Source organism: Leptonychotes weddellii, chromosome 9 (genome assembly GCF_054177405.1).
Source record: "Leptonychotes weddellii isolate Sample4059 chromosome 9, ASM5417740v2, whole genome shotgun sequence".
Lineage (NCBI taxonomy): Eukaryota > Metazoa > Chordata > Mammalia > Carnivora > Phocidae > Leptonychotes > Leptonychotes weddellii.
Genome location: NC_138377.1, coordinates 80970416 through 80992701, shown reverse-complemented (window position 1 = coordinate 80992701; position 22286 = coordinate 80970416). Strand labels below are relative to the sequence as shown.

At 40.6% G+C, this 22286-nt stretch overlaps 1 protein-coding gene across 1 annotated transcript in view; it reads left to right on the top strand.

Moving 5' to 3' along the window:
- The first annotated feature begins 10002 nt into the window (after positions 1-10002).
- The window catches only part of ATP8B4 (ATPase phospholipid transporting 8B4 (putative)), a 160095-nt gene continuing 147811 nt past the window's right edge, over positions 10003-22286 (top strand). Inside the window, exon 1 of the mRNA XM_081831858.1 lies at positions 10003-10459. The gene's annotated coding sequence lies outside the window, so the exon portion shown is untranslated. The remainder of the gene's footprint in view (positions 10460-22286) is intronic.

Genomic DNA, 22286 nt, shown 5'->3' with positions numbered 1-22286 from the left:
AGGTGGGATGGAGTAGTAGCTGAGGGGAGGAGATAAAAACTATCAGTGATATTTATTCTCATGGACTGTTAGCTTGTGGAACTAACCAGGTCGTCCCTATTCATCTCCTATTCATCTCTTAGGATTCAGCTTCAAATCCTGATGTTTTTCTGTGATATCTCCACACCACATAGAAATAAGTATGCCTTCTCCTATAGTTCCAAGGCATATTTGGACAGGGATACCTCTATTAGAGTTCTTATCATACTGTATCATACATTCATGGTGATGAATGTATGAAATGTCTTAGAGATAGTCCTGATTAGGAGCCTGAACTCCTTTGGTCTTGGACCCTGCCCTTTCCAAATGACACGTAAGGGGTAGGGAGTTTTCACACCTATTGTTGCACAGGACAGTCTAAAGAGTAAAGAGATAAAGGCAAGAACTTCTTTAAAGCCTTGTGGCCCTGGTCCTTCCCTCTGTTGAGAGGACAGCCTGTTAAGGAGAAAGTGGGGCAGGAGTGAGTGTTAGAAGATCCTGAGTGTTTGGCTCCTCCTGTGTCTTGAAGGTTCTGAGACAGCAAGAACCACTGGAACCCTGACACTGATGCAGATCAACTCCTTCTTTCTGGTGGACACCTACTATTGTCCTAAGGACTTCTTATGATGCCAATCTATGAAAAAGTGGAGCCCCAAAATATTTCCTGGACACTTGTTATATGCAAAGAATACACTGTGCCTTCTTGATAGCAAGAGATCATTTAGGGGAGTGTTTCTCTCACTGGTGCCAACAGTCAGTGCCAGGATCTATTTTTGGCTGTGGAGCATTCATCATTTGGAAATGAACTGTTGGTATCCCTAGTTATAAAAGTCATTCTAATTGTCTGGCTTGAAGTTAGGCTGTTTGGTTTAGAGCTGGGTCATCTAGTTCTGGAACACATGGTTCAGAAGGAATTTAAAAGGGCAAGTTAAATGCAAGTCACCTGGTTTGGGTGCAGTGGCTTGGATACAAAAAACTTTCTGGATCTCACTGTTCTGCTTTGTGTTTGAATGTTGGGACTGAAAGGGGTATGCAGGAGAGCCTTTATGGGATAATCCAAATTGCTGGAGGGAGCAAGTCCCCAGAGGTGACTTTTAGGACCCAGGAATTTAGCTATCTTTTTTCATTTTTGAAATCATACCTGCTTACTTTTAATGTAGTGGTAGGTTTATATTATTTTTAATTTACTTTTAATTCCTGAAATTTTAACAGTACAGCAGGAAACTCCTCTATTCCTAGGTCTACATCCCTATCTGGGGCTTAATTTCTAAAGAAATGTCTTTCTTCTTGCATTTTCTGACTTTCTTTTTGTTCTTTTTGTGAGTTAGTTGAGTAATAACTAACTCAACTGTGAGTCTTTTCATTAAGGATGGAAAGTCCCACATAGGAAATGGTACCAATGGCAATGAGTTAATCATTTATGTTGGCCAGTGTAAGGAAACCTACTTTCTTACACAAAAGCTTAACCAACCAAGAGGAAGTAATGTTGGGGATTGGGGGAGGAGTTGGGTTACCTTCTCTTGGTGAACTTCAGCCAAACACACCACGGAAAGTGCCAGATAGTACATGAAATCAGAAGAGGTTGAAAAACTCTACTTTGTTTCTAGGTATTGAGGACCATGAAGGTATGTATGATTTCAAGGTTTGGTGAAACTGTTTCTGAATGGAAAGTGAGTAGGTTTCAGTCACTGAAGAGAAGAGGGCATGGTGGGTAGGAACATTTTTAGTGTACTTCTCTCACTGGCTGAACCTTGTCCTGGAACAGTGGTTCTTAAATAATCCTCGGTGCAGGAAGGAAATACTAAAACTTCAATTTATCCTGATTGATTTCATCCTTTAAAACTGTCTATTTCTTGTGCTGTTTTATGGTGTATAGAAAGGATATTCCTGGGAACCACTGTCTTAGAAGAGAAGGCAGATGGTTGTATCAAGATGGAAAGAACTGGAGAGGTGGAATAGCTCAGAATTCAGAGGTCTTCCTTCTCTTCTGATAAAAGAAATGTGGTAGCCATTTGGGAAGATTCTGGAGACAGCAGGGAGGACATTGACCTTTGTTGGGCAATGATTGTATTACAGGCTTTAGGTTATATATTCTTGTTGTATCAATGCATATATAACTTATACATACACTTACTTTATTAATTTAATATTCATTTAGTGAATATCTCATTTAATCTTCACAAATAGCTTGAGAAACAGGTTTTAATTTTCCCAATTTTACAACCAGGGAGCTAATGTTTGTTTTATTTTTTATTGAAGTATAGTTGACCTATTATATGATGTTAATTTTAGATGTATAACATAGAGATTCAACATTTGTATACATTAAGAAATGATCGCCACAATAACTCTAGTTATCATCTGCCACCATAAAAAGTTATTACAATATTATTGACTGTATTCCCTATCCTATACTTTACATTTTCATGACTTATTTATTTTATAACTGGAAGTTTATACCTCTTAATCACCTTCACCTATTTTGTGCATACTCCTCTACCCCCAGCAACCACCAGTTTGTATTTTGTATTTGAGTCTGTTTTGTTTTGCCAGTTCATTTTTGTTTTTTAGATTCCACATTTCCATAAGTGGAATCACAGTATTTTTCTTTCTCTGTCTGACTTACTTATCATAATAACATCTAGGTCTATCCATATTGTTGGAAATGTCAAGATTTTATTCTTTTTTATGGTTGAGTAGTATTCCATTATTTTACATACACACACACACACACACACATACATACACACACCACATCTTTATACATTCATCTATCGATGGATACTTAGGTTGCTCAGGAAGCTAAAGTTTAAAGCAGTTAAGTAATTTGCACAACATTGCATGATTTATACACCTGCAATTCTCATGCTTTAGTGCATAATGTATACTCAAGGGCTCCTCTCAAAGAGATGCTTCTTCAGTAGGTTCAAACTGGCCTCTAGTCTGCTCACAGCAGGTGGATTGCTGAAGAAAGTGTTTACAGAATCAGGGAATACTTTGTTCTGGTTTTCTTTTCTTTTTTATTATGTATGTCCAAATTATAATTTTAGGCCAGAGTTACTTCTCTGCCATTCAGGCTGACACTAAGATTTGGTTTGATATTCAGTCAGCTCAACCTTCCTTTCTTGACATTAAAAGCAAGCAAGCAAGCAAACAAAAAAAACCTGAAACTCTTGTAATGACTAAATTTCAGGGAATTGATGAAATCTTAATTAGTTCATTTCATTGTGATTAGATTGAATTGACACAAAGGAACTAAATCTGTTTGGTGGTCCCGTTCTCAATAGCAGAGCCTGTTTTCCACCTTTTATTGTAGAATCCCCTCATCTGCATGTCTGACCCTTCCCAACACATGATAAGTGTCTCATGAGCAGGAATCACATTTTGTTCATCTATCTATGTCCCACAAAGTGCCTAGCAAAGTATGTGCACTTGTTGAATAAAAATATTGGATCAGGCATCCTGGTTGCTATAGGTGGTTTATCTGTTTACTTAAAATGGTAATTTGTTGGCTTTCTTAGCTGCCTTGGCAGAACTAGACTTATTTACATGTTTTGAGAAACATATGCTATTTATTCTTTTGAGAAAAGCTGCATGACTTCATATTCTTTTTTTTTTTTTTTTTTTTAAAGATTTTATTTATTTATTTGACAGAGAGAGAGCACAAGTAGGCAGAGCGGCAGGCAGAGGGAGAGGGAGAAGCAGGCTTCCCGCTAAGCAGGGAGCCCGATGCGGGGCTCGATCCCAGGACCCTGAGATCATGACCTGAGCCGAAGGCAGACGCTTAACGACTGAGCCACCCAGGCGCCCCGACTTCATATTCTTAAGTGTAAAAATTTCCATCTCTTCATTTTGTTGAAATATATGCAAAGTTGGAGGATAAGGTAAGAGGGTGAATAAATTAGAAAAACATTTCTCTCAAGTGCTCAGATGTTTAATCAAAATTCCTTTAACAGGGCACCTGGGTGGCTCAGTCGGTAAGCATCTGCCTTTGGCTCAGGTCATGATCCCAGGGTCCTGGGATTGAGCCCCACATCGGGCTCCCTGCTCGGCGGGAAGCCTGCTTCTCCCACTCCCCCTGCTTGCATTCCCTCTCTCGCTGTCTCTTTCTCTCTCTGTCGAAAAATAAAAATAAAATCTTTTTTTTTTTTTTTCCAAACCCTTGTGTCGAGGGCTGACTTTCAATAGATCGCAGCGAGGGAGCTGCTCTGCTACGTACGAAACCCTGACCCAGAAGCAGGTCGTCTACGAATGGTTTAGCACCAGGTTCCCCACGAACGTGCGTTGCGTGATGGGCGAGGGAAAAATAAAATCTTTAAAAAAAAATTCCTTTAACATAATTCACTGGATTGTTGTGAGGACAAACTGAGGTGATCATTGAGAAAAATCTTTGGGAACTCTAGATTACAGACAGGGACATTTCTTAAAAGTAGGATTTTTAAAGCAAAAGAAGGTTTTTCGAAAACAGAACTTTTAGTGTTCTGACAATGTAAATGCTACCTAATGAAGATTAAAAATTAAGCCCTGGTCAGGTAATATAGTCTAGTGGGAATATATACCATTTACCATTTTAGCTATTTTTAAGTGTACAGTTCAGTGACATTAAACACATTCACAGTGCTGTGTAACTATCAGACCACTGTTGATCTCTGGAATGTTTTCATCCCAATCTGAAACTCTGTACTCAGTAAATACCCTCCCATTTCCCCTCCTCCCAGTCCCTCGCAACCTTTGCCTGTGGTAGGTACCTCATAAAAGTGGAATTATTAAAATACTTTCCTTTTGTGTCTGGCTTATTTCACTTAGCATAATGTGTTCAGAGTTTATCCATGTTGCATCATGTATGAGAATTTCATTCCTTTTTTTTTTTTTTAAGATTTTATTTGAGAGGGAGAGAGAGAGTTCACATGCGTGAGAGTGCTGAGGTGGGGTGAGGGGTAGAGGGAGAAGCAGACTCCCTGCTGAGCAGGGAGCCTGATGTGGGGCTCGATCCAGGAACTCCAGGATCATGACCTGAGCTGAAGGCAGACATGTAGCCAACTGAGCCACCCAGGTGCCCCGAATTTCATTCCTTTTTAAGGCTGAGTAATATTAAATTGTATATGTATATCATATTTTATGTATCCCTTTACCCATTGATGGACATTTGGGTTGTTTTCACCTTTTGGCTATTGTGGATAATACTGCTATGAATATTGGTGTACAAGTATCTGTTTGAGTCCCTGGCTTCAGTTCTTTTGGGTATATACCTACAAGTGGAAAAAATAGAGCTTTTATTTTTTAAATTTTATTTATTTTTAACCAAAGGAAAGCTAGTATAGCTTTATTGTAACTAGATGAAATAGATTTAAGGCCAAATCAGTACAAAAGATAAAATGGTTATATTTTATAATAAAAAATATTAGACTTTATAATTTTATTTTTATTTTCTTTTAAATTTTTAATTAACATATGATGTATTATTTGTTTCAGAGGTACAAGTCTGTGATTCATCAGTCTTACACAATTCACAGCACTCACCATAGTACTTACCCTTCCCAGTGTCCATCACCCAGCCACCCCATCCCTCCTGCCCCCCACCACTCCAGCAACCCTCAGTTTGTTTCCTGAGATTAAGAGTCTCTTATGGTTTGTCTCCCTCTCTGGTTTCATCTTGTTTCATTTTTCCCTCCCTTCCCCTATGATCTTCTGTCTTGTTTCTCAAATTCCTCATATCAATGAGATCATATGATAATTGTCTTTCTCTGACTTATTTTGCATAGCATAATACCCTCTAGTTCCTTCTGTGTTGTTGCAAATGGCAAGATTTCATTATTTTTGATGGCTGCATAATATTCCATTGTGTGTGTGTGTGTGTGTGTGTGTGTATGTGTGTGTATACACACCACATCTTTATCCATTCATCTGTTGATGGACATCTGCTAATAAAGCAGAGCTTTTAAACCCTCCTTTCCCCCTATACTTTCTAGGTTATCCAGAGCAAGTGTATCTCCTCTGTTCATGCTGTAAAGAGTGAGCAGTTGCTTTCTTCATCTTCAATGTGCTATAGGCCTCCATCCTTTCCCATAGCCTTCTCTTCCTCCTCTGAATCTCATATTTCAAGAGGTAGTTACAAAGGAGTCTGAAATCTGACCCTAACCTCTCTGTGCCGGTAACAAGGTCTATTCAAATTAGGCCCATCAACTGGCACCACTTTGGGGACTGACAGATTAAGATGAGCTAAGAAAAATTAACTTGAGGGCACATTATAAATGGAAATCTAGTAGAAATGGAAAGTGTCATACAGAGAAGTATACTTTAGACTTCAGCTTCAGTTCATTTGATAAATTACTATCTGCTGGGTGCTGTTGGTGATGACAGGGAACGAGACAAGAGCTCTGGTTTCAAGCAGCTCCTATTCTGGAGGAAGATCCATACATATTTAGTAAGCAACAAAAACTATACAACAATGCTATTACTATTCACTGGTTTCTTCAACATCCCTCAAACACCTGCTACATACTGTTCTAGGCCCTGGGTGTATATCCAAAGATAAATTCCCTGCTCTCCTAAAGCTGACTTTCTGGTGGGGGGAACTGGGCAATAAATAAGGAAATATACAGTATAATAGCTATGTATTTTCCTATGGAGAAGAATGAAGCAAGATAAGGGATGGAGAGGCACAGGGGTGTGTGTGTTGCTTTAGGTAGGCTGACCAGGTGGGCCTCTCAGAGTTGGTGACATTGAGCACAGATCCGAATGAAGTGAGGGAGTGAGTCAAGGTGACATGTGGGCGATAAGACAGCCTGGCAAAGGAGTAGCAGCACCTACTGTAATGTTATATTTCAGAGATGGGTAAAGAGCTTTGGGACTTAAAGTAATGGTGCAAATAAATCTGATGCTCTGTGTTTTTAAGTACATAATTCTATGACACTGTAAAATCATTTTTTAAGCACCCAAAGATCTATCTGCAAGGGAGCATTTAATGGCAAGATAATTGCATTTTAAAATGAATATTTCAAAATGATATGAAATCTTTGTGTCCCTCCCCGCCCATGCATGTGTGTGCATTATGAGAGCTTCTGTGCATGAGGTGAATGTGAGGTAGTCATTCTGTGGTTTTACTGTGAGTGTGGTAAGCCCTTCTGTCTCATGTTCTTCTGCTATTAGGATTCCTCATCCCATCACTGTTGTTGATTAGGAATAAAATATGATTAAATCAGTTTTGACTAGTTAGTACATGAAGAACTAGAGCATTTTAAATCAATTTAGAACTTTTAGAAGCATTTAACAAGAATATACTGAAGAAGCCAAAGAAAGATATCCCTAGTGTCAAAATTTCAGGGAGAATGACAGGGCTGGTGAATTTTTTTTCTGGTGTCAGAAACTTTTGGGCAAATGGAACAAAATCACAACACATAGCTCCTTAATGTGGCAGTATTTTTTTTTTTTTTATAGTGAAGAACTGCCTGCATGCGAGGGAGGGAGAGAGTGCATGTGCGCAAGAAAGAAGGGGTTGCAGAACTGAAGATTCAGTCCATATAGACCTCATTTCAAACAGAGGGGAGATAGCAGATATTGTAGAGTAAGTGCCAGTGGGTGGTATCAAGCCTAGTCTCTAGCAGTGTCCAAGAGGGAGGGGCCAGAGATGCTGGGACTCAGAAAACGGTCCTTTATGGACAGGTTTGGAAGTGAGAAGATGAAGGAAAAGGTCTCCCAGGGGGAGAGGATGATCTGGGCAGAGATGCCACTATGGGGATGTGCGATTGATGTTTAGGTAAAGGAGAGGGGTCCTGATGGATTAGGACAGAGGATCTGGCTTGGAGATTGTAGGGTTAACTTTGGAAAGATCAATATAAGGCCAAGAAGAAAAGGAGAGCTCCATGCTTCTTTTATAAGTTGCTTTCTGACTCATTAACTTATCAGGTAATAGGGAGATCATCTCTTGCTCCCTCACTGGTCTACTGTTAGGGAGGACACCCATAGATCTTAAGATGCACCCTGTAAACAAAAATATTATCTTCTAAGAGCTCCATTTTTATTGGTTGGCATACAAACTCACTGTAAAAAAAGTTAAAGTGGTACTTTTCTAAGAACCAGTGAAATATTTCTCCCAGGGCCCACCAGCCCTTCCACCCTCATACCATTTTTTGGAGGTGACTACTGTTAAAAATTTCTTTCTGCTTATCCTTCCTGATTTTATTCATTCAGTCAACAAATGTTTATTGAATGCCTATTATGGAAACGGGATACAACAGTGAACAGAAGTCCCTGCTGTCAAGGAGCTTGTATTTTACTGGGAAGAAGCAGGCAGTCAACAGCAAGCACATTTAAAATATTTTACCAAATGGAATTATCCTATACATACTCTTGCAACTTGCTCTTTTCACTTGACAGTATACCTTGGATATCTTTCCATGTCTGTCTAAAGAGGCCTATCTCTAATTGGTACTCACTAATAGTTTTTGAGCATCTGCTGTGCTTCAGGCACTGTCTTAGTCACAGTAATTCTCTATGGTAAGTACTGTAATTTTCATCTTATTACAGAGGAAGGACTGAGGCCCAGAGAGGTTTGGGAACTTGCTCAGAGTCCCCTGGCTAGTCTCTGCTGAAGCCAGATCTGAACCCAGACCACCTGATCCTTCACTCCAGTTCTACTCCCTCTTGATGGCTGCATAGTACTCCTTTACATGGATGTACCTTCACTTATTTGGCCAGTCCTCTATTTTCAAGCCATTTTTAGTTTTTTCCTGTCATAGACAGTGCTATAATGAACATTTCTACATACATGTTTGATTATCTGTGAGGTAAATTCCTAAGATATGGAAACATACACATTTCTATATTTGATAGACACTACTTAGTTTACCTTTAAAAATATTTTACCAACTTCAGGGCAGCTGCGTGGCTCAGTTGCTTGAGTGTCTGCCTTCGGCTCAGGTCATGGTCCTGGGATTGAACCCCGCATCAGGCTCCCTGCTCAGCAGGGACTCTGCTTCTCCCTTTCCCTCTGCCATTCCTCCTGCTTGTTCTCTCTGTCTCTCTTTCTCTCTGTCAAGTAAATAAAATCTTTTAAAAAATTTAAAAAAATATTTTACCAACTTCTACACTAATAGTGTAGGAGAAGGTGCTGATTTCTTTATATCTTCTTCAACAAAGGGAATCACCAAACTTACAGTAGTTGATAATATAGTAGGTTAAAAAGTGATACAGAAATTATAGTTAAAAAAATTTTTTACAGAGTTTTTCATTTGAAATGTCTTAAAGAAATGATTGTTTCTTCTTATAGTCTGTTACTGGTTCTTTTTATCATGCAAGGAAGAAAGCCATCACTCTCGTTTCAAGAAATCTGCAGTTTCTTGTGACTGGGAGGCTTGGAAGGGAAAGTCCTTCCTTTCTCTCTGATCTGGCTCTCTCTGGAGGTGTGAGGGCTCAGTACCAGGATTTTCCAGGAGAGTGAAGTTGGTATGTGCAGAGGCAACTTGCTCTGGTTATAGAGACATGATTAAAATGTATTTGGTTTCCCCATCCCCCACCCCCCTCCCACTGATGGGTATTAAGGAGGGCACGTGTTGTGATGAGCACTGGGTGTTATATGCAACGAATAAATCGTTGAACACTACGTCAAAAACTAATGTACTATATGCTGGCTAACTGAACATTAAAAAAATAAACATGTGAAAAAAATAGATGTATTTGGTTTCAGTACTTAACTGCAAATCTGATGCAACTTCTGGAAAACCCATAAATAGGTTTAGACATACTTAAGACATAATCTTTTCTTTTAAAAATAGACCAAACCAAAATATTTTGTTTTCATCTAATCTCATCTTAAAAATAAGAACCTCCCCGCCAAAGTGACTCTGAACTAAGAAGTTTAAATCCATTTCCTAATGTGCATTTATTTTTTGGCATCCTCAAGGGTTAATTGTTTGCTTTACTCTGAGTTGAAATTAAGGATGTTTGGAAAAAGTGTCTTCATTCTTCCTATTTAAATGTTGCTTGAGTGTGCTTAGCTTTCATCCATGAGATAGTAAAACTCCCCTTGCAATGATTTTTTAAAAAATGCAAATTCCTTCATCTCTGGGAAAAACAGGTGGGAACTCTAAAGATGTTTGCTTACTTTCCTTATGAAAGTTTGGTAAGCAGAAGTGGTAACTGTGACTCCTTCTGTTGTCTGCTTCCATCCTTCTGAACTCTTGGTTCCCACAGAGGAAGCCATCCTGCTGAAGCCAGCCTCTAGGGAGCTTCCTTTTGTTTCTTCAAGATTAACCAGTTCTGCCGTGGCAGCTGTAGCAGGCAACTCTAGAAGGAGAGACTCTTCTGGGCTTTTGGTATTTTTCCAAGGAGTGTTTTTCTTCCCCAGTTCCTCACTGGTAGTGTAATTGCTTTCCTACAAAGCCGCCTTCTTTTTCTGATGAGATGCTGATTCTGATCTGCCACCTAGCAGCTTCCGGTAGCGGTAAGTGGTCAAGAGTGTTTTTCCGGGAGTTGATCTCAGGTTTTCAAGAATGTCCCCTAGAGACCCAGTTTGTTTTCTATGTCATTGCTAGAGCTTTCAGAATAGCCTTGCTTTTCTCATTGTTCTCATGGACATGGTCATGGAATGGGTACCTGTTTGATCTCCCTGAATCCTTCCTTTTGGGAGAGAGGGTTAGGTCCAGGCTGAGGTGAGTCTGTGGGGAGCATTCAAGGGTTGCTGAGACCAAGAGGAGAGTCAGCTCAGGGCTGTCTGGAGCTTTCTGTTTCTCTTTTCTAGGTTGCTCTTTTGTTTTGCTCTTTTCACCTTCTGGTATGGTTGAGGTTTAGCCAACAATCTTTATTATTCTCTTAACTAAAAAATAATTAGAAACTAGTTGGGTTTGAGAAATAGAACATTTTCTTTATTTCCTTTTTCAAATTTTTATTCTGTTAGCATCATCTATTTTTTTTTAAAGATTTTATTTATTTGAGAGAGAGAGCACAAGCAGGGGGAGAGGGAGAGGGAGAAGCAGGCTCCCCGCTGAGCAGGGAGGCTGATGTGGGGCTGGATCCCAGGACCCCGGGATCATGACCTGAGCCAAAGGCAGATGCTTAATGACTGAGCCACCCAGGCACCCAGCATCACCTATTAAATGGCCAATGGGGGTAGCATCGAGGTTCATTTTTTTTGGCTTGTGGGTATTGGTCACTTCCTTTGGGAGTAGTTGATTTCATTTTTTTTTTTCCCCCAAGGGATTTGTATCTAGCTCCTCTATTCAGGTCTTGTTTATTCTATGACCAATTCATGCTTTAAACATGAACAGTTTGTTACTAAATTACTCTCTGAGGCTGGAGTGGTATGTTTTTAGTGCTGAGATTTGTCTGAACTGAGAAATCGATACTTCTAGCTATTTGGTTGATAAATATGAGAGTGTCTCAGGTCCCTGGTTAACAATTAGCTGTTTTGAAAAGAAAGGAAATTGGTAAGAAATTATAATTGGGAGCTGAAGGCTTATTAGAAAGGAGAGGAGGAAATATAGGACTGTATGTGGAGTTATCAACATGTGTCCCTGAATGGTCACCTTTGCTCAGGTGTTGTTCTATGCTAACCTTTAATGCAAAATGTAAATTCAGAGTGATATTTTAAAACCTGTATTTATCTATCTTGTGCTTTTATATTGTTTCATCATGCATGCATCTTTAAAAATGAGGGATCAAATAATTTTTTTTGTGCCCCTCGAGAATTTTTTTTTTTTTTTTTTTGTGCACAGGAGGATTTTATTTTGTTCTTACCTGGTAAATTGGAACTTCTCATTTAGTTGGAAAAGACTTAACCTTTTGTTTAAAAGTGAATTAGAAATTGTAGCTCTCCTAAAACTCTTTTTAATGTATGATTCTAGATGCTTGTATTGCATATACAAGAAATAGATGCTGGTATTTTCAGGATTTCTCACAAAAAGGTGGCCAAGAAAATAGTAACCTCCAAGTGTTCCTCATGCCTAAAATCTTATTTGACTTCTTAGAAATATTAAATATTTTTCAAATATTAATTTCTGATTAAATATTAAATGTAAATATTAAATATTGGTCATTGCATTTTTGGAAATTTTTTTTCCTTTCTCTCTCTCCATTTCTTTGGTCAGCTCCAGCTTGTTGAGCACCTACCCATGTCAGGCTCTATGCTAGGTGCCCAGAGGAAGATACTACAGTAGGAAAGCCTGAACATTTCATTTCAATATATCCTTGTCTGACGTGTCCTTTGAAGTTGAGTGTTCCCTAGGGCCTCCTCAACCTTTTATTGACTCATCCTCACCCTCTGTCCTCTCCTCACTTCTTTTTATTCTTGTTCTTCCTGAGTGAGATCATTCATTTCCCATGACTTCAATGCTTGCATATATGTTGATGATTCCAAGTCTAAAAATACATCTTTTCTCTTTCGTGCTAAGGATATTTTCAACTATCAAGAGAAATTTCAAGACTGATGTGTTCAAACTAAATTTATTATTCTCCCATCCCAGTTCCTGCCCTTCTGCTTTCTCTTCCTTCTCCCTTCCCTGCTGTACTTGTCATTTTAGTTCATGGCACCTCTTGTCTCCTCATTGTTCTGAGCCAAAAACCTAGAAGTCACACTAGATTCCTCCTTGTCCTGCACCCCATTATATGGACCATTTATAAACTGTCAATTCAACTGCAGAAACATTTCTAGAATCCAGTTGCTCTTGCCTGTTGTCATTGCTCCCCCATCTCTTTCCATGCCAGGCCATGCTGTCAGAGTAACCTTCCTAAAAGTGCTGATTATCATGTGCTTGCATAGAGAGACACAGAGTGCAATGACAGTGGACAAGGGGGGCTGGATTCTAACCATATCCTTCTCTGAGAGAGCTCTTCCACTTCCCCATTACCTGCAGGATTAACCATGGGTCTTGAACACAGCCCTGCCCTGTGTCACCTCATCTATCAAATGGGGATAATGATAGTCCTCGCTTATAGAGTTTTGGTGAGGATTAAATGAGATGATACATGTCAAGTACTTAGCACAAGGCCAAATATCCAGTGAATGATAGTGATGATGATAACGATGAAGAGGATCACTTCTTTCAGAATCCATGTCTAATCTACCTTGCCAGCTCCATGCCCCCTATAATCTTGTTGCCATGACTGTCACTGCTCCCCAAACCTTCCCTTCCCTTTCACAACACTTGGTCTTTCCACAAGCTGTTCCTTTTGTCTGTCCTTACCTCATTTTACGAGCAAACTCTTCTTTCCTTTTCGGAAGGATTCAACTCAGAATCACTGTCTGTGACCTCTTAGCTGACTCTGCAAAGCAGGCTTGGTGACTCCCTTCCCTCTGCCTCCATTGTACTCAGTCCTTGCTTCCATGATAGCCATTCAAATGATCTATGTACTTTGTTCTTATCTTACCCAGACTACAGGCTTTTGAGTGACAGAGGTAGGACCTAATGATACTTACCTCCCTCTACCCAGCCCAGGTTTGACATAGAATAGGCACCCAGTTGGGGCAAGTGGGTGTCTCAGTCAGTTAAGAGTCTGACTCTTGGTTTTGGCTCAGGTCATGATCTCAGGGTCGTGACAATGAGCCCTGCATCGGGCTCTGCACGCAGCACACTGAGTCTGCTTGTGATTATCTACCACCTGCCCCCCATCTCCCCCCTCCGCCTCACTCACATTCTCTCCCTCTCAAATAAATAAATAAATAAATAAATAAATAAATAAATAAATAAATAAATAAAATCTTAAAAAAAACAAAGAATAGGTACCCAATAAGTGTTTGATGATTGAGAGCCATTCCTACTGATGTTCAAATTTGACAGGTTTTTTTTAATTTTTATTTTTTAATTTTTTAAAGATTTTATTTATTTTTTAACAGAGAGAGAGACAGCGAGAGAGGGAACACAAGCAGGGAGAGTGGGAGAGGGAGAAGCAGGCTTCCCACCAAGCAGGGAGCCTGATGTGGGACTCAGTCCCAGGACGCTGGGATCATGACCTGAGCCGAAGGCAGACGCTTAACGACTGAGCCACCCAGGCGCCTGACAGGAGGTTTTTTGTTTTGTTTTGTTTTGTTTTTTTAAAAAGATTTTATTTGTTTATTTGACAGAGCATGCAGAAGCAGGGGGAACGAGGAGAGGGAAAAGCAGGCTCCCCACTGAGCAGGGAGCTTGATGCGGGGCTCGATTCCATGGTCCTGGGATCACTACCTGACGTGAAGACAGACGCCCAACTGACTGAGCCACTCAGGCATCCCTGACAGGAGGTTTTTTTTTTTTTACTTGTGGAGAGTTAAACATATATTAAAAAAAATAGCTTTTCTTTCTTGAGTCCTAACTTTGTCGCTGGAGGCACTGTGCTAATTTCTTTGTAGGCATACCTAATGATCCTGTGGGTTACTCTAATTGTCCCTGTTTACAGATGAGAAACCCAGGGCTTAGAAGAGAGGGAATTTGGCTGGAGGTTACAGAGCTGGCAGGACCAAGCCCAGCTGCCTGATTCACGAAATGTTGGAGGAAAAGGGAAGTGAGAGGGGAAGGAAGATGACTAAGCCAGGGGAGGCATGTTTGGGAGAGAAAGGCAGCATGAGGGCAAAAGTACACTAGAGGGGCAGCAAGAGTAGGCTACGAAACAGAGAAAGAGAAAAAGAAATGAGAGCAAGGATGAAAGTGAGCAGGGGGTAAACAAGAGGAGGAAGGGAAACAGGGTTCCCACCACTTCAGAATCTTGTGGCTGGGTAACAGCTGCATGCCTAACAATATGAACAGACTGCAGCATTGACATGACAAATCACAACAAAATCAATCTAATATACATTATATGGGAAATAGAATAATTTATTGTTAGGGAATGGTAATTATATCTAATTGCTAAGCAATTTATAAATTTGGCTGTACAATGATCACTTACACATACACACACACAGGCTTAAATTGTGTTCACTTCTACTTTTGTCCATTATGGACAATCGACAAGTGCTATGGCTGTTGGCAGCTGTTACTGACACTAAATATGATTAAAACACTATCTACATCTCCTACCCACACATCACATTCAACACTGCACACATGCAGGACAGAAGCTCAGTCATTCCTTCCAAGGCTGAGATTTCCCTGCTGCACCAGAGTGTCTTTCTTGGGTCTTATTGTTGTGCTTCAGCCTCACCTCCCCATCCCTCAGCGGCCTGGCACTGAGGGCCCCAGGGAATATTCTTTTTTTTTTTTTTAAATATATTTTTTAAATTTGACGGAGAGAGACACAGCAAGAGAGGGAACACAAGCAGGGGGAGTGGGAGAGGGAGAAGCAGGCTCCCCGCGGAGCAGGGAGCCCGATGCAGGGCTCGATCCCAGGACCCTGGGATCATGACCTGAGCCGAAGGCAGACGCTTAACGACTGAGCCACCCAGGCGCCCCTACCCAGGGAATATTCTTGGGCCTGTAGGCAAGGTTGCCAACAGATAGGACCACAAGGTCCTCTTGTCCAGGGGTGGGAGGACTTATCCAGGCTTTGCTTTTTTGCCTTTGGGAACCTGGAGCCAGAGGAAGAAAAGGGAAAAGGGTAGGACCACAGAAGATGGAGGGCAGAAGAGGGAGGAGAGAAGGGGCTGGGTCCCTAATCCTGCCCTCCAGCTTCCCATCCTCAGATGCCACTATTGCTCAGGCAGGCAGGCTTTTCAAGGTTTACCTATACCCACCCTGGTGATGGCCAACTCCCCCCCGCCCACCATCAGCCCCCCGTCCCTTCCATTCTTGGTTGGGTTAGTCCTCAGAGACAAGGTGACTTGGGTTAGGAAGCAAGTGCCTGAGTGAAAAACATGAAGGAACGTTAAGAAAACAGGGAAGGGAACCTGGGAAATTGAAAGAGGAAAAAAGGGAGGGAGTAGAAGAAAAGACAAATGGGAGGAGGGAAGGGAACATATTTTTATGGAATGAACCATATACATACATGTATATTTACCCTCACAGCAACTCTAGGAGGAAGACATTATTGTCCCTATTTTACAAATTTGAAGATTGAGCCTTAGGAAGGGGAAGTGACTTGGCCAAAGTAACACTAGATAGAAAGTAGCTGAGCTGGGATTGGAATCCTATTATCCTAAAAGTGTCTCCTGTATACGTACAGTGTTTCCAAGAAGAAGAGAAAGCAGAGTTGGGGAATGAGGAAGGCAAGCAGAGCAGAACCAGAGAGTGGAGAAGAGAGGGAGAAGAGGATGGGAAGTCCTCCCAACGGGTGGGTCTGGGGTTGGGCTTACTGAAACCGTATGGATCCTTTCCCCTTTGGCCCATCTTGTCCCTGAGAACTGGAGAGAACCCACTGCTCAAAGGGAGTAGAGGATCCCCCCACAGGGACACTCTGATTCCTCCCTAGACTCTGATTTGAAGACAGGCAGGAATGGGCTCACCTGGGCAGCACTCTGGGTTAAGGAGAAGCTGCCAGGAATCTCCCCCATGTTGCTCTCCTGGCTTCCACTGCTCCTGTCCTTTCCTTAACTGCATCGGCTCCTTTCTTGCCCCTTTCTTCTCTGATCTCCTCCAATTCCTTTGCCTTTCTGTCACTCTGCCTCCTTTTTTCAGTCTTTCTCTTTCCACTGTTTTCCCTCCCCTCAGTTTATCCCCAGGGCTGTGCCCCACCGCAAACACATCTCCTCTTTAAAGTTTCATTATCCATTCACACTTATCTCCTTTGTTTTATTGTAAAATGTCTTGAAGGAAGTTAGACTCACTGTCCTCATTTCATTCTAATGTTTATGTAGGTACTTTGACAAAGTTCAGAAGGCTGCCTTCAAGATAACTAATATCTAATGAGCCTTTTCATCCTGTGTCCCCATCCCCAACAGCCCATCCAGTAGGTTCTGAGTATATTTGCCCTGGATTCTGTAATGAATTAGTGGAAAAAGTAGGAATCCAAGGTTAGCCTGTTTGGCTCCAAAGGACAAGCTTCCATCCACCACATCCTGCTGCCCTTTGAGCAGGTCAGCGGGCTGGCTGTTCCCTCGGAGGCCTCTTGGTGAATTTACTGCATCTAGAATGGGTTGTTTATCCTGTAGATTTTGGACTATAATTCAACAGCATTCCAAAAACAGATTTATCTTTCTGAGTTATACTACTATTAGCTCAGGAGACTGGTAATATAAAATAAGAATGACAGTTTATTAATTTAAAACGTGAAATATAACTGTCAGGAGGACCAGGATGTTCACTTTGGCAGGCATGACTAGTGCACTGTTTCCCTATAGACAGACTTCTGTGGGAAAGCAAGTTATTACCAGCAGGTTGCTTGGTGATCATGGAATTGGAGCAGGGGGAATTAACTATAATAACTTGATTGTTGAATGGCCTCAGGTCATTAAAGGGAATCTCCATTTTAATCATTTGTTTAAAATGTTGAGTCACCTGCACTCAGGTGTACCCATTTCTATAAGTAGAAACCTTGTGAAATCATATTATGGACAGGATGCTCTCTTCTGCATATAGCTGCTTAAGGAGCATTTCCAACTTCGATGTCTTGTTATCACCCTCAGTCTCTAGGTGTCTGAAACGATCTCCTTATTTTCCCTGAACAAACTAGAGCCTTCCTTTGACTTTGTCATATTTTCCATTAGAAGAATTATATTTTGTAACCAAGATTCAAAACCTGAATTGGAAATGTAAAAAAAAAAAATCTCATGGAAGCATAACTTTCAATCTTTTCAAAAAAATCACTCATTGCCTTTAAAAATGAATTAATATACATAAAAGCCTTTAGCTATTACTTAACCATTAGCTACTCCTTTCTCTCTTCGTCTTTTTCCATACCTTTTTTTTAAAAATATTTATTTATTTGAGAGAGAGAGAGAGCATGAGCAGGGGGAAAGGTAGATGGAGAGGCCGACTTCCCTGCTGAGCAGGGAGCCTAATGCGGGACTCAACCCCAGGACCCTGGGATCATGACCTGAGCTGAAGGCAAACGCTTAACTGACTGAGCCACCCAGGCACCACTATACCTCTTTTTCTTATTTCATCCCACCCCCCTCCCCCATCCAGCCGGCCATGACTTTCACACAAGGAAACCACCATTTTAATCCCTTGCATAAGAAGAAACCAAGAATTAAATAAGACCTACCAGCAGCTTTCCTTTTTCTATTTCCTCTCCTTTGGGGTAATATCAAAAACAATATATTCATATAGATACATTTTGCTTCAGCATTTGGAAATGGTTGAATTTCAGAATCAGAAGTTCCTACTTCTAGAGCTAGATTTCACATATTAGCAAACCTTTTCTCCCACCTGATTTGTCTATTCTATTTCCTTAGACCTTAACTGGTCTGAAAGTTCAACAAAAGATGACTTTTCTTTACTTTGACATCTTTTCGAATTAGAGTGTCAGCTGGGGTATTTTGGTGAGTTGATAAATGTCCAAGAATGAAAGCACTAAATTTCACTTCCTAAAAGTTAAACTAGAATCTGCTACATTAGTGTGAATCCTCTGTTAAGTATGCCTGGACTTGCTGCTGTTACAAGGAAAATACTAGATTGGAGGAAACACAGACCTGAAGGTCAATTCTTAATTTTTTGTTATAACTTCATGTTTCAGGGAGTGAAAACACTTGAATAGGATCATTAGTAAGAAAAAACTTTCATATGTCTTGTAGAAATATTAATTTATACAATTGTGATTATATTATCACTCTGGATTAATTATAAAGTGGAAAAGATTTTCTACAAGAGTCAAAACAGCTAAAATTCACAAAATGAATTTATTCAGTATCTTTAAAATAAAAAAAGACTTTGAAGACATTTTGGAATATGGTATTAGGGAAATTAAAAATATGAAATAACTATATGGCTTAGAGGTCGTTTTAGGAAGGATGTGGTATTGCTTTATGTTCGTTTGCCTAGGAGCTGTTAAAATGAGAAGTGCTTGCAGAAGTATCTAAAATAAGAGGGAAAGGGTAATATCATGGATATATATGTTTTGGTTACATTTATATAATATATTTATCTTTTGAACTGGTTATTTGTTAGTACTAATCCATCAAAGCAATGTCGCAAACCATTAAGAAGAAAGAATAAGTTGGCCAGTGGCCAGTACCCTTATTAAGTTCCTGAGAGATTGAATTTCTTTCTTCTGCCTACATTCTAATTGCCACCTGTCAGGGTGTAGAGTCCCTTTTGCCCTCTTGCTTAAAGAATCATTCTTCCTTTCACCTGCTCCTGGGACTCTGAGCCCATGAAAACACAACATGTTGACTTAGTCTCAGGAGAGAATTTTAAAGCCCTAACAAGTTGGGTTAGAACTTGTGGATGAGCCTTAACCGTCTGGCCAGATGGGGCCACCAGAACCAGATGTCATTGTCACTGAATCCATTCATCCTTCTCCCTGCTCCCATTTTGTATCTGTTGTGACTGTTTTTTAGAACAAAGTCCTTGGATGAAAACACACTTTTATCCATATTCTTTTTAATTTATTTTATTGTTTTATTATTTTTAAAGACTTTATTTGAGAGAGAGAGAGAGAGAGAGCATGTGGAGAGCGAGCACAAGTGGGGGGGGCAGAGGGAGAAGCAGGCTCCCTGCTGAGCAGGGAGCCCCATGCAGGGCTTGATCCCAGGACCCTGGGATCATGACCTGAGCTGAAGGCAGACACAACTGACTGAGGCACCCAGGCACCCCTATCCTTATTATTTCTTGCAGGAAGGCCTTACCTCAAAAAAAACCTTTCAGTGCGTCTTGTCTTAATTTAATTAATTTATTATTTTTTTATTAAATAGCTAGAGTGCCTCCTTTTGTTTTCCTCCAGGCTTTGCAAATTTCTTTCTTCTTTCTGTTGGTCTTCAGTTTGCCTGCAACACTCTTCCTATTGCTAAGCAAATGTTCATCCTTGAGGTTTTCCCTAGGCTGGAGATGGGGGGTATAAAAGAGGATGGGGATGGGCCAGAAGGCCACCAGAAAGTCATGGTGGCCTCCAGCTTGGGAAGATCTAAGACATTCTGGCATGTGGGGTTGGGTCCTGGGAAGTGATAGTTGCTAAAAGGGAAGTGGCTTTACACTTATTGTGGTGAGCATTGAGTAATGTATAGAATGTCAAATCCATATGTGGTACTCCTGAAGCTAATATAACATTGTATGTTAATTATACTTCAATACAGGGGCGCTTGGGTGACTCAGTCGGTTGAGTGTCTGACTCTTGATTTCGGCTCAGGTCATGATCTCAGGGTCATGGGATCGTGTTAGGCTCCGCACTCACTCTCTTTCTCTCAAATAAATCTTTAATTATACTTCAATACAAAAAATTTAAAAAGGGAAGTTCCTTTTAATGTCTGAAAGCCCTTGGTCCTTTCCTAAATGAAATTAAAGACCTCATTCATTCTTTCATTTAGCAAATATTTATTGAGGATTACTATATGCCAGTCATGCATTAGATACTAGAGATATAGCTGTGGACCAGACAGATGAGATCCCTGCCCTACTGGCGTTTGTAGACTAATGAGGACACAGCCAATATAATGTAATAGGCAAATATGTTCTGGAGTGATAGGGGCTCTCGTGGGAAGTTCTGGATTATATGAGAGCACATACAGGTGCCCCTAGCTCTGATCTGGGGGACCAGAGAGGCCTTGTAGAGGAAGTGATATATGAATTGATATTGGAAATATAAGTAGGAGTTAGGTTAAGGGGTTGGATGGGTTAGGTGATTATAGGCAGAGGGAAGAGCATGTGTTGGGCTCCCAGATGGAAAGAAGCTGAGCTGAGTATTTCTGGAGTATAGACATGATGGGGTACAAGGAGGAGTGGGGGCAGTGAGGAGAGTGATGGGAAATCAGGCTAGAAAAATGAACAGGGACCAGGTTGTGGAGGGTCCAAGGAGTCATGTTAGAATTTGATCTTTTTTTCCTAAGGCCAATGGGAAGTGATTGGAGGGTTTTCATCAGGGGTGTGACAGGATGCCATTTACCTTTTGTAAAGATGACTCTGCTTCAGGGTGGACCCTGGTCTATAGGTGGCTAAGGCAGGAGCAGAGAAACCTGTTATGAGCAATGCAGGGAAAAGCAATCACTCATCAGCAGGCATTCCTAGAGGCAAGCAGATGTCTGGGGCTGTGGTGGTCGGGGCGGTGGGGGGGCTCATCTTGGGCAGCAGAGTTGGTAGAAGGTATTGGGGGGAGAATAGAAGAGTTAGTAATAATTAAAATAAATAATAATTAATAAATAAAATAATATTTAAGGACTTATTCCTGCTTCTAGCAGCACCTGGCAGCATTTCCCCCACTTTCTTGTGTAGATTCATTATTTTTAGTTACCTGTCCCTAGACAAGCAGTGGGTGTCACCGGGTGTCAGGGGTCCTGTTTGTCAGGCACATTCGGGAGTAGCTGTGCCCTCAGCAGGTTGCTCCTTTTCCTGGGGGTGGCAGAAGGCACTCATGGATCTGGGGCCACCACAGGGAGAAATAGTGATGGTTTCAGGCTTTTTAGACTCTGAGAGATTTGTAGTGGAGCAGTGGCTGTTGATGAATTTCCTCTGCATCCTCTTTTCTTGGAACTGCTAAACCATAAGCATTGACTGTTCCTCTCCTCTGTTCTCTGTATGACTGACTAACTACTTCTTTATGTGCATCCTGCCACAGCAATTCTTTGAGCAGGAAGCGAATAAGTCATTTCTCTTTCAAACTGAAAGAACTTGTATTCAGTACCTTTGCCTACCCTATCATGTGTTTGCAAAGGTTCCTGAGTTCATTTCTATAGACGTTCAGGTTCTAAATGTTTGAAATCATTTGTTTGCCCCTTTCTTTATTCTCAATCTTCTAATAGAGTTTACCATAATTAGATCATAGGTAGGGAAAAATGGAAAGGCAATAATGACATTATTCTGGCTTTCCGGGTAACTACCTGGAGAAGACTATACACAGAATGAACTGAGGAAGATTTTTGAAGTATGAGCCTGGCCAGCCAATAATTTCCTCTCACATGTAGCTCCTGTAATTTAGCAGTGGTTCCCAGTGCTAGCTCTGGAAAGGAATAATCTAATGACACTTGATAAAAAGCAGATACTGTAGCTTCATCCCTGATATATTCTGATTCATAGGGTTTGGAATACATTAGAAAATTGGGTTCAATTTTAATGCCAAATTGAATGGCACACTTGGGCTTATCTTATGTTGTTTCACATAGCATATAATACAAATAGATTAGTTTTGTGTAGAGTTATTCTTTTTTTTTTATTATGTTATGTTAATCACCATACATTACATCATTAGTTTTTGATGTAATGTTCCATGCTTCATTGTTTGTGTATAACACCCAGTGCTCCATGCAGTACGTGCCCTCTTTAATACCCATCACCAGG